The following is a 12,875-nucleotide window of genomic DNA, read 5'->3' on the forward strand; positions in this document are numbered from 1 at the left end:
TATACCTTTAGGAGGTTGAGTTATTTAAGAGAATATCTCACAAGAGCTAAGACAAGTGTTAGACCATGTGGTAAATTTGTTATGCTTTGAGGATGAAATTAGACTTGGTTTTATAGGCTAAGAGAGGGTTTCTAGGTGAACATTGGAGGAGGGCTTGAATTCTTTTAATTGTTGGTTGTTTCGGTAGTTATAATTAAATAACTTGTATCTGTTAGAAACTCAGAAAGGCAGAAATATTCTCTTATGTTGATAATTACTTTTGTGATATTCTTGTAGTCATATTAACTTTCTTTGTATTCTTCTTTTATCTTATTTTCATCAAGAAATCATCAAATCAAAACGTGAAGATCAACAACGTAAGGGCTAAAACTCCTCTACAGGGGAAAACTCAGTCAAACCCTTCTACTAGCAGATTCGAATCACGTTGAAACAAACCAAGACCTTAGAACTGACCAAAAGGCCTTCCTCCTCCACCAACTCAGCCTTCGAAAAATATTCTGCAAACTCTAGTAGTATCCTCTTGCTTTCTAGATCCAACCCAGCAACAACACAGAATTTTGGCCCCCGACTTCTAGAATTTCAACCCTACTGCAAATTTGAAATTTCAACATCCCCAGTCGCTTCATAATTTTGCAAACGAGTCAAAGAGAGAGAAAAAGGTCTCCAAACTTCTTCACTAGGGTTTTTCTCCTTCTTCCTTGAGTTTCACACCATCTTTTCTTCTCCAGTAACTGCAAATCGAACTTCTTGTGAATGTGCTCCAAATGAAGTTGAGTTGTTGCCTTTATATAGTGTATTTTGCCTCTTAATTAGGTCGACTTCTCTGCCTCTTTATTTATAATAATTTAATTATTATTATAAACAATTAATTAATTAATTAAGCAAAGTATTTCGGTGGAAATCACATACAAGAAATTTTTCGCTGACGTGTTTCGAACCAACAAGTGTGGTTCAACATCAAGACCAAATAAAGAGGCAGACCATGGAAAAGGCTTAAATAGAGAGCAATGTAGAGACATAATTTCAAGTAACGGCTATATTTGAACAATAATATTTAAATTATGATATTAGTTTATTAATATATTAAAAACAAATATTATTCAGTAACAACTATATTAAACGGCTAGTTTTTGAAAAATAATATTTAAATTAATTTATTAAAACCAAATATTACCAGGTTTTGAAAAATAATATTTAAATAATGATATTAGTTTATTAATTTATTAAAAATATTAATATGTAACAGCTAGTTTTTGAAAAATAATATTTAAATTAATTTATTAAAACCAAATGTTATTAGTTTTTAAAAATAATATTTAAATTGTGATATTAGTTTATTACTTTATTAAAAACAAATATTAATAAATAACCACTATATTAAACAACTAGTTTTTGAAAAAAAAAAAAAAAACAGAGTCAAACTTTAAAGGAGGGGGGGTCAAAAATTATAAAAACGAGTCAAGACCCTAATCGAGACAAGATCATTTGATAAATAATTAATGGAAATAAAATAAGCTAAATTTAAAATAATTATTAATTATTTTGAATTTAGCTTATTTTATTTCCATTAATTATTTATCAAATGATCTTGTCTCGATTAGGATCTTGACTCGTTTTTATGATTTTTGACCCCTCTTTTAAAGTTTGACTCTGATTTTTTTTTAATTTTATTATTATTTCTCAAAAACTAGTTGTCTAATGCAGCGGATACTTATTAATATTTGTTTTTAATAAAGTAATAAACTAATATCACAATTTAAATATTATTTTTCAAAAACTAATAATATTTGGTTTTAATAAATTAATTTAAATATTATTTTTCAAAGACTAGCCGTTACATATTAATATTTTTAATAAACTAATATCATTATTTAAATATTATTTTTCGAAAACAAGTAATATTCAGTTTTAGTAAATTAATTTAAATATTATTTTTCAAAAACTAGTCATTTAATATAGTCATTACTTATTAATATTTTTAATAAATTAATGAAATAATATCATTATTGAAATGTTTTTTTCAAAAACTAGTCGTTTAATATATTCGTTACTAAATAATATTTATTTTTAATATATTAATAAATTAATATCATAATTTAAATATTATTGTTCAAATATAGTCATTAGTTGAAATTATGTCTCTTCATTACTCTCTATTTAAGCCTTTGCCATGATCTGTCTCTTCATCTTAGTCTAGTTGTGTGTATCCAAGGTCGGAGCTCCAAGTCCAATGCCATCCTCCGTACTTTGGGATCTAGACATCAACACATAGGCCGGCCAAATGTCCTCCCAAGCATCTTGCCGCCCCAAGATACTTTATCTCTCCTAACTAAATCATATATATATCCACCAATCGAAGCATGCTTCAAACGTTCCACCTTTTAAGGAGAGATATTGCACAATCACAACCCCAATCAATAATAAACCTTCAAATATATATACAAGTAAACACAAACCTTTAGGGTCCTTAATCATTCTGATGCTACTTAGATTATCATCAAATTATCTAAATACAATTTGTCGGAAGCTTTTCTTCTTTCATTTCTTCAGTAGCACAAAATGCAGCCTCATACTTCCGAACTCTTTTTTTTGCAAATCCATCTATAGTACTTTCATTCATTCTTCAGTTTCATTCTTTCTTCAAGGCATTTACTATGACTATCATAATATGCCCTCCCTCTTAAATTGAGAGATATACTCTTTCTTATATCCAAGCTCCCACTCAAATTAATAACTTCCTTCTTTTATTAACATTGGAGAGACTTCAACTTTTGAAGGCTTCATTCTTTCTCATGGCATCAAGGTCATCTTGATCATCATCATTCTTGTAGCTTTCTTCATCATACTCATAATTATTATCATCTTTAATTATAAACATCTTCAGCAGCTTGAAGATTACGTACCTGCAAAACTTTAATAATATGTACAATAAAATACAAATATAGAGAAGCATGAAGTCAACTATATCAAAATCATGTCAATACAATGGAAGCATAAAAACATTCAAGCTTTAAACATCAAATACCTAAACCTAGTTAGGTTCATAATTAGTGAGGGTCACGTATCTATATACTAGACTTCAGCATCTTGCTAGGGTTTTGTCATAAATCCTAGATGTCATCTTTGAGTCATAAAGCCTTAGATATTAGCAACTAAATCAAGATATCAATTCAATCATAATATTATACATCTAAGGTTTCCAACAATATGCTTTTAGAATTACATGTCAAACTCTACTAGGGTTTGTTGCAAACCCAAAACTAAATCATATCAATAATCGAAAACAACATACTTCTAGGGTTTCATTATCATGCCCTAGAATATCAATCTCTACTAGGGTGTTTTTAAAAACCTTATGTTTCTAAGACATGAATTTCAACAATTAATTTAGCATACCAGCAATTTATCTCTAGGGTTTCATTCCTTATTTCAATTTCCTTTTATGTTGTAAACCCTAGATGTAAACATCAAATTCCAAAATTCGATAACAATTTTGACCATGCTAGGGTTTCGATCAAACACTTAGGTTTTCATTCCTAGGATCTTACTATAACTATTACAAGGGTTTTGTTCATAAACCCTAATTCACCAAACCCTGAAAATCTAAGGTTTCATTATATACCCTAGACATTAACAGCAAACCCTAAAGGACTAGGCTTTTCACCACAACATTATCAAAACCCTAAACTTCAATAGAATAAGATTTCACTATAACCCCCAAGTAGACTAGGGTTTCATTATTAACATTGACATACCCTTAACATCAAGAGGCTAGGGTTATATAGCGAACCCTAAAGGTTAGAGTTTCATAAACAAATGACGAGATAGTATAACAAGGGTAGATTCAATGTAATGATTAATCACCTTAACAAGAATATATATGATTCAAAACCCTAGACATAAGGATGTCAGTAATGTAGAACAAATTTCAAATGAGAATGATCATACCTTTTGTATGAAGAAAACCTTGCAACAAAACTTATAGTCTAAGACATACCAAGAGTAGTTCTTTAACAAACCTTGTATGACATCAAATCTTGAAGGGCTTCTTTTGCAACAGAACTACTTTCACAATTCAAGTTTTTCCTTTGAAGTTTCCTCCATAACCTTTGTGTATATTGCAAGTCTTCCTACCAAGAAAAATATAACATAAAAGGTTATGAGTATACAATACAAACAAATCTCGAGGAAAGACGAAACAAATAACAATATACTTATCTTCTGGTAAAATGATGAAGGCTCACCCTCAATTTAGTCTTTCTAAGGGATACCTACAACTTCAAACAAATCAAAAAGTTCTAAAAATATATATTAGATCTACAAAGTCTAGAAATCAAAACATAAAAGAAAACATTACAAAACTTGAAATAGAATGATATGTTATAGAAGACTTAATAGTACAAGTCTTTGACTTCAGATTCTTTAGTCTTCTTCTTTTTAGGTGGAGCTTCATCGACAACGTTTGCATGTTCTCTTTCTCTTTTCTTTCTCTTTTCTTATTCTTTGGACGTTGAAGACATCGACTTTTAGTGTCCCATCTTCTGACACTTGTAGCATTCAATCTTTGATAGATCAACTTTCTTCTTTGGACTTTTGAACTTCTTGTATGCTCCCTTCTTCTTGTGATGAGTAGAGTAGGCATTTGAAGTGTTGTTTTCTTCATCCTCCTTTTTGTCACTTACTAATGACATTTGGGCTTCTTCTTTACTGTATGCATTTCACATTTATTCAAAGGTTGGTGTATCCTTCCAACTACTTATTCCTGATGCCAAAGAGCTCCAAGATTTTGGTAGACCTAGTAGTGCAGCAATCACGAGTTCCTTTTTCTGGTACAACTTCATCAATAGCTTGGAGTTCATTTCTTATTCTATATATCCTTACAAAATAGGATGATACAATATCATCTTTTGTTATCTTTATTGTTCTTAGTTTATTCTTGAGAGTAACTATTTGACCAATGTTCTTAATGGTGAATAACTTGGAGAGGGCTCCACACATCTCTTTAGCATATTATATATTAGATATATATGGGATTAGATTTTCCTTCACTCCATTGACAATCAAATTTGTATCCAAGGTGTCAGTTTCCTTGTATTTTTCTTTCCCTGCATCATGTGTTGGTTCCTTGACTTTTCCTTGAACAAAATCCAAAACTTTATGCTTAGCAAAAATAAGATTTATCCTCTTCTTCCATTCCCTATAGTTGGAGGCTCCTTCTAGCTTATTTTTTGTCTTCATTGAGGTTGTCATAGACTTTATAATATCTCCTTCACTTGATATAGATGATGATCTAGTTTTGTTCCTTCCTTCTTAACCCTCCTTTCAATAGACCTTCAAGTTGTCTTTTTCTTTCCTCCTTCAACTTAGCTCTAATACCATGTTAGTAAACCAAAAAGGCAGAAAGATTCTCTTATGTTGATAATTACTTGTGATATTCTTGTAGTCATATTAACTTTCTGTATGTTCTTTTATCTTATTTTCATCAAGCAACATCAAATCAAAACATGAAGATCAACAACGTCAGATATAGGCACTTAGCGAGGGCTAAAACTCCTATATAGGGGAAAACCTAGTCAAACTCTTCCACTTATATATTTAAATCGGTTGAGACAAACTAAGACCTTAGACTTGACCAAAAGACCTTCCTCCTCCACCAAGTTAGCCTTCCAAATGATTCTACAAACTTCAATAATCTCCTCTTGCCTTCCAGCTCCAACCTAGGAACAACACAGAATTTCGGACCCAGCTTCCAAAATTTCGTCCCTACTGCAGATCTAAAATTTTGGCCTCCACAACAGCGTCAGAATTTCACACGTCTTAGTCAAAGAGAGAGAAAAAGGTCTCCAAATTTCTTCACTAGGGTTTCCTCTTCTTCGCTAGGGTTTTTCTCCTTCTTCCTTGAATTTTGCACCCTCTTTTCTTCTCCAACAACTGCAAATCAGAATTGTTATATATGTGCTCCAAATGAGGTCGAGTTGTTGCCTTTATATAGTGGATTCTACCACTTAACCAGGTTGACTTGTCTAGGTTGAGGTTGACTTGGTGGAGGAGGCCTAAATGACTTATTTGACACTAAAATAAATTTCTTTCTTGACTGATAAACCCCAATAAGGGTTTTTTACATAATGACAAGGACAATGACTCTTAACACAAACCCTAAAAGCCTACAATGGAGGCTTTGACCTAAAAATCATTGGCCCAAGCATGAAACCCATGCTTTAATAAGTCAATTTCTTTTACAATAAAATTTCTATTTCTTTCTTTTGATAGATACATTACATCATGACTCAAATACAATTATGAAGGCTGACACCAGTTACATTTTTCAATAGTATCTTGTGAGGTAAGAAAGAGAGTCACAGCCTTCATAGAAGTAGATTAATCTTTTACGATTAGGTAGTATAGGAGTGTTTTTTATAAATTAGGAAAGGGCCCTCGAAGGATAGACGTTGGTGTAGGTTTAAACAACTTTCCTTTTATTTTTAATAATGCTAATTCATTAATAATCTCCTTACTTAGTTACCTTGAACCTTAAGTGAAAACCACTTACAATTTATAATGAGGAATTAGACCCTACTTATGTCCTGTGGGTACGAGATGTGTGTGATAGTATTTCTTAAGGTAATTCCTCCACAAAATACAACAAGGAACCTTCATACTAAATTGTTTATGCCCATAACCAATGAGATTATGCCTAGTCACCACCCCTTGGGGTTTTATCCCAAAAATTGGGGTCACCAATTTCGAATGTGAATATCTCTCAAACCAAGAGGACTTATGTGGTGTATGACACACCACCAAAAAGATCTCAGCAAAGAGACCAATGACATGGATCTCCAAGTCAAAATCAATGTTTTGACCCTTCAAAAACCATGGACAAAGTCAGGGTACATCCTTAGTCCAGAGAACCCAAACCCTAGGACATGGGTTTTCAACCATCCAACAGTGTAGCTTTCAACTTGAAGTATCCAAAAAATCATAATAAGTGTTCATTTTTCATTTGACATTAATGATGGGTGTTTCAGTCAAATTCAAACCCAGTCAAACCCTAAGGTTGACATTAATGACAACACCATCCAATAGGGTCATCTCTCTTGCATCCCATTAGAGCATATCATTATTATTGATGTCAAAGGGAGAGAATATGATAGTGGGAGTAGCACGATGATAGGTGGAGCTCTACGATGACAGGGGCAGCAACATATGAGGAGGTTGTTGTCATCAATAACAAAGGGAGAGATTATTGAAAGAATTCATTTTATTGATGTCAAAGGGAACACTTGCTTAAGAAGCCAATCACATAAGAGTGTAGAGGGCTTCAAGCCCTTTCCAATGAGTATTTACTCTCGTTCTAACTCTTATTCATTGATGAGATATTGAATTTACAAGCTAGGAAACCCATATTCTTATCTCTCTTCAAGTCGTCCTACATGAGCCTACATGAACCCAAGTTGACACCTCTCTAAATGATGTGTCTATTCAAACATGAACAAACTAGTATAAATATGGCCTCATTTGTCCTCATTTGAGCATCTAACTCGGCCAAGGCATGAAAGACATATAGGATTTCGATCTGAAATAAGAAAAGAAAAGGTTCACAACTCGTGAACCAAGAAGCAGATCAAGGAAGAAAAACGAGGGTTTCTCATTGGGTTTTTTATCATACTTTTTTGATGTTTTTTCGTGGGTTCTTGGATTATCAATGAGCAAATTTTCAGCCCCATCTTAAACTTGATCTCAACTTGTTTAGTAACAAGAGTTTTGGACTTGTGGAAAGTTTATAAGTTTCAGCATTGTGGAGACCTGTAACAAGGCACATTCGGGCCTGTGGAGACATGTGACAACGCACATTCGACTTGCGGAAAGCTTCTGAGTTTTGACCATATTCATATTTTTGGCCCTCTCTTGAACTTGATCTCAACCTGCTTAGGAACAAGGCACATTCAGACATGTGGAAAGTTTCTAAGTTTTGACCCTGTGGAGACCCGTGACAAGACACATTCGAACCTATGGAAAGTTTTTGAGTTTCAACACTATGGAGACCTACAACAAGGCACATTCAAACAAGTGGAAAGTTTTTGAGTTTCGGCCTCTACGAGCATAACTTACTTCGAAAACTTGTTGACATTTCTTAAGTAGATTTTTGAGAATCTTCTTGAAGCTATAATAGAGTTTGGGTTTAGTTCTTCAGCTAAACTTGAAGACATTCTTGGAAGCATCGTTCGAGCATCCTTGAAGCACTATTGAGGATATATTTGAGGCATTATTGAAGTGTCTCATGAAGCATTGATTGAAGCATTGATAGAGCATTGTTGAAGACACTTTTGAAGTCTTGTTGGAGCAACTTCTAGAAGACCTGTTGTGTAGACTTGAAGCAGCCTCATTGAAGATCTGTTGAACAAACTCGAAGACCTTAGAAGCAGACTTTAGCAACTTCGGAGCAAACATCCTTAACTATTTTTAGAGCATTGTTGAAGATATTCTTGGAGCATTGTTGAAGCATTGTTGAAGACATTTTTGAAGTAAGCATTTCTTTGTAAACTTTTGTGTTGGCCAAGCTGGAGCTTGGATTTATTGAGAGGATTGGGGTCAAGTAGACCAAGTTGGAGTTTGGATTTATTAAGAGGATTGGAGTCCTCAAGTAGACCAAGTTGGAGCTTGGAATTGTTGAGAGGATTGGAGTCCTCAATTTTTCCAAGTTGGAGCTTGGATTTGTTCAAGGTTGGAGCCTTGAAAAGGTCAGAGATTTTGTTATACAGGTTGGAACCTGATTTATTGTAAAAAGAGAATTGGAGTGCTCTCTATCCCCCCGCCCCCACCCCTCTCATTGTTTCCAACAATGCTATCTGATCACATCTTGCAGGTACAATTTCTTTTTTTGCAAAATTGTCATATCCAAAGTAATTGATCTTTCCCAAGAAGGCTTTCATTTGATCCACATAAAAAATAAAAGAACAATAGTTTACAAGGTAGATCTTTGGAAAACTTTTGATCAAGTAAATTGGCTCTACCTCAAACTCCTCCTTATACATCTTGGCTTTTGCCACTCCTTTGTAACCTAGGTAACAAATTGCATTAGCACATCTTCCTTTTCCTTGCGGATTAATGGAGTAGCCTCTCCTTTATTCCATGTAGAAAGAGGCCTCTGACAAGGTTCTCCTTTATACTCACTCCTCTTTCTTTTAGTAGTAGAAGGCTTAAGCAAACTAATTATGGATGCAAAATCAAGAGGATTCAAAGAGATTAATATCTCACATGGATGCAACATCTCAACTCTACTCTTTGTAGATGGAATTTTGATTTTTCCAAAGGGAAATTATCTCATGTGCACACATTAAGAGATCTTTTGTATATCTTCACTAAGGCTACATGAATGAATATAAACAATGAAAAATCCACTATCTATGGATGGAGGATCCCAAACAAAGTCAAAGCCTTCGTGGAGGATCTTTTCTCCATTGTAATCAATCAGTTGGATTCTGGATTAAAATACCCGGGCTTCACCTTAAAATTGGTCAAATATCTCAAATCGAACTCTAGCAATGGCTATTAGAAAAGATGGAAAAGAGAATTTGAATCTGATGTAATAAATGGCTCTCAAGGGCAAGGCGTTTGGTTTTATGCAAAGCAATTTTGGAGGTCATCCAGATCTTTTGGGCATCTCTATCCTGGATTCTGTTGGGAAATTTTTTTAAATTAGAAAAAGTTCTTAGAATTTTTCTTTGGGCAGGCAAGGAAGACAAAAAGGCCTTTTCCTTCACAACTTGGAAGTCCATTGTCATCCCTAAGGATCATAGTGGGTTGGGTTTAAAAATTATGTTCTAATTCTCTAAAGCCCTTGTCGTCAAAGGGGTGTGGAAACTCATTCAAGGAGAGGGCATGTGGGAAAATATCACTTAACAAAAATACATCATACCACTATCTACACTTGATCAGATCATATCTACCCACAAATCTGTAAAAAATGGATCTATCATATGGAAAATAGTTATAAAAATATTTCCTATAATTGGTGGATACCTTTGCTAGAAGTTGGAAATGACACTCAAGTCAAAAAGGGATCCCTAGATTGGTAGTCAACATTGGTTTAAACTGCTAGACCCTTTCATTAACTCCCTCAATGAAGAGGGATGGCACAACTTGAATCACATAGTGATAGGCTCGACTCTCTTCGTAAATCAAGAATTGGCCTCAACAGAGGATCTGCACCTAGAAGGTGAAAATGCTAAAACTTGGACAACATACATTGAAGGACTAAATTCTTCAATGTCACTATTGTAGATTTTGAAGACAGTCTTATATGGACCCCGAACCCCAGGGGGGTCTACACTCCAAGATCTTGGTACTTGAGTATTGTTGGTACAAACACTCCCCTAGCAGAGAAAAAACTTTGGAAACTAAAGTATCCTCCTAAATCTATTTTGTTTATGTGGTCTTTCCTAAAAAATAAGGTGCTACATGGGACAATTTACAAAAATGAGCCTTTCAAGGCCATGATTTCTATTCCTTGTGTAAAAAGTTGAGTCAAAAACAGTGTCACATATGTTCATTCATTTTTCTTTCACCAAAGAAGTATGGAATGAAATCAACAAAATGAAAAAACAACACTTTCCCTAGGATGCAAATATTGTGGAAGAAAACTTTAAAAAATGGTTGCAAATCATAAAAAACCCAAAACACAAGGCTCTCCCTCTCATGTTAGCTTGGGTTATTTTGCTTGAAAGAAATCACACAATTTCTAAAGAGAGAAGCCCAATCACCATCAAGCAGCTATCAACAACCTATCTATAATAATAGATATCAAACAATCTGCAAGTGGAAAGGATCACTATCTCATTTAGGAAGCATGCATCCTAACATATTGTTCTTGGGATTTCTTTGACAATGCATCTCAAGGTTTTCTCTCTGTGGCATGAATTGGTGGAATACTAAATATTAATCACATCTTTCAACATATCAACAAACAATGGACCTGTTACCCACCACCTATGGGTAGTGTATATAGGAGAATTTTTTTCTCCTAGATGGTCCTCAGTCGGCAGCCAACAGCGCCTTGCTTCCACTAGATAGTTCAATGTGCCATTGTCTCTGCCACCTAAGCCAGCGATGTGGTCCCTCGACCATTTGTCATGATTGTATGTTTGAAGGTGGGCCTCCCAACCCCAAAGCTATGGCTTTTCATTGGTATAGTTGAGTAATTTTCCTTACTTGTCATGGGCACTTTTGGACATGGATTGGTGGGGGGGTTTGATAGAAAGAGTGGGTTAGGTCTGTATTCTTGTCTCCCATTGCCTGATTTTGTGGTTATCCTTGTATCTTAGTCATGTGGGATCTCTTTAACTGGCCATTAGCTTCAGGTTTGGCACTACATGGGAAAACCGAATTTTGGTTGCATGTCCCACTTCTTGATACCACCTACATTACTCCCATTCCACTCCTTTTAGCCCCATTCATCTATTTTCCCATCAGAGTCCACATAGGGTTAGCCTCACCCTCCCCTTGTCCACACCTTGGGTTGGACCTGGAATGATGCTTTGGAGGTTGATGCAACTAAAAAGAAAATAAAAAGCATAATTTCGCCACTCTCAAAAGGAAATGTACCACAAAATGTAAAAGATGGTTGGGACACACCAATTTAGCACATGGGCAAAATCCAAACATGAGCTCTACCCCGTATCCATGGCCATCACCTTGGGTCCTATGGGCCGTAGATGAGCCCCCTCCATCATTAAGGAACCCATGACTATCCTAACCCCTAGTGGGTGATGAACGACCCCACCTTAAGGGGGTATCCACTACTACATATTACACATCACACTCTCATCCCCTAGAGCCCTGAGCAATTACAGAGAAAATTCAATCAAAAGAAAAAGGCATATGAAGAAGAGTGGGCAAACAAAGGTCAAGGTAACTCATGTACCACAATTTGTTCCCTCCTACACTCGTATACCCAAGTGTGGGCTTCCCTCATTATAGCTACCCTTGCACCATGACATATGGTCTGGATGATTCCCCTAATTTCCACTCCATTCCATTATTATATCATTTTCCACCTACCACTTTAGGGATGTACCATGGGCAGGTCACCTCCTTTAAATGTTGAAACCACCTAAATGGGGTCCTTGATTAACCCCCCTATTAAACTTATAGAAACTTGTACATGCCAAAGCCCACTGTGGAAGGGCATGCCACCATGAAGTGCCCTATTGATCCCATGACTTGTAAGCTCTTTTACTTCATTATTCTAATGATTTGTTGTATTGGAGGGCAAGGGGACACATTGGATCTTATGCAAGATTGCAGGTGGGTCTCCATTTGGGGCTTGGTCTCCCTATACAGGATCCTAGCCCTCCAAAGAGCCACATTGGCGCTTGTAGGGTGAGCGTTGAGATCCATGGGCCTCCACCATAGCAAAGAGCACTTCAAGGATCCCCAGCGCCGCTCGTTTGTTGATAGTGTTCCACCTTTGGATGAGGATGATGTACCAGGTCCACCATGCCAAACTGGCTCCACACATGCACCATACACTTCGCAGATGTTCCAGGGTATAGAGGATATCTCTCGCTCTAGAGGGAGGGCTTATGTCATCACCCTAGCCCCTTTACAGATGGTCTATAGGCATTTTCGATCCATTTGGAGACCCATGAGGATGTCCTTGTGCCCCCACACCCACTTGGGAGCACCACAGCTTCTTGCCTGGGAAAACAAGGGGCCAACCCCTTTTCTATGATTGGAGTCTAGTTTTACATCATGGCACCCCTTGGACTTCACTAGGCATCTTCAAAGGCCCAACAACTCACTATTTTGATCAATTTGTCCTCTTGAGAGCGTTATTCTTATTTTATTTAGCTATTTTGTTAGGCTTGTCACCAAAA

Source organism: Pinus tabuliformis, chromosome Q, assembly GCF_031772625.1.
Source record: "Pinus tabuliformis cultivar Carrire ecotype Pingquan chromosome Q, CPIR1, whole genome shotgun sequence".
Taxonomy (NCBI): domain Eukaryota; kingdom Viridiplantae; phylum Streptophyta; class Pinopsida; order Pinales; family Pinaceae; genus Pinus; species Pinus tabuliformis.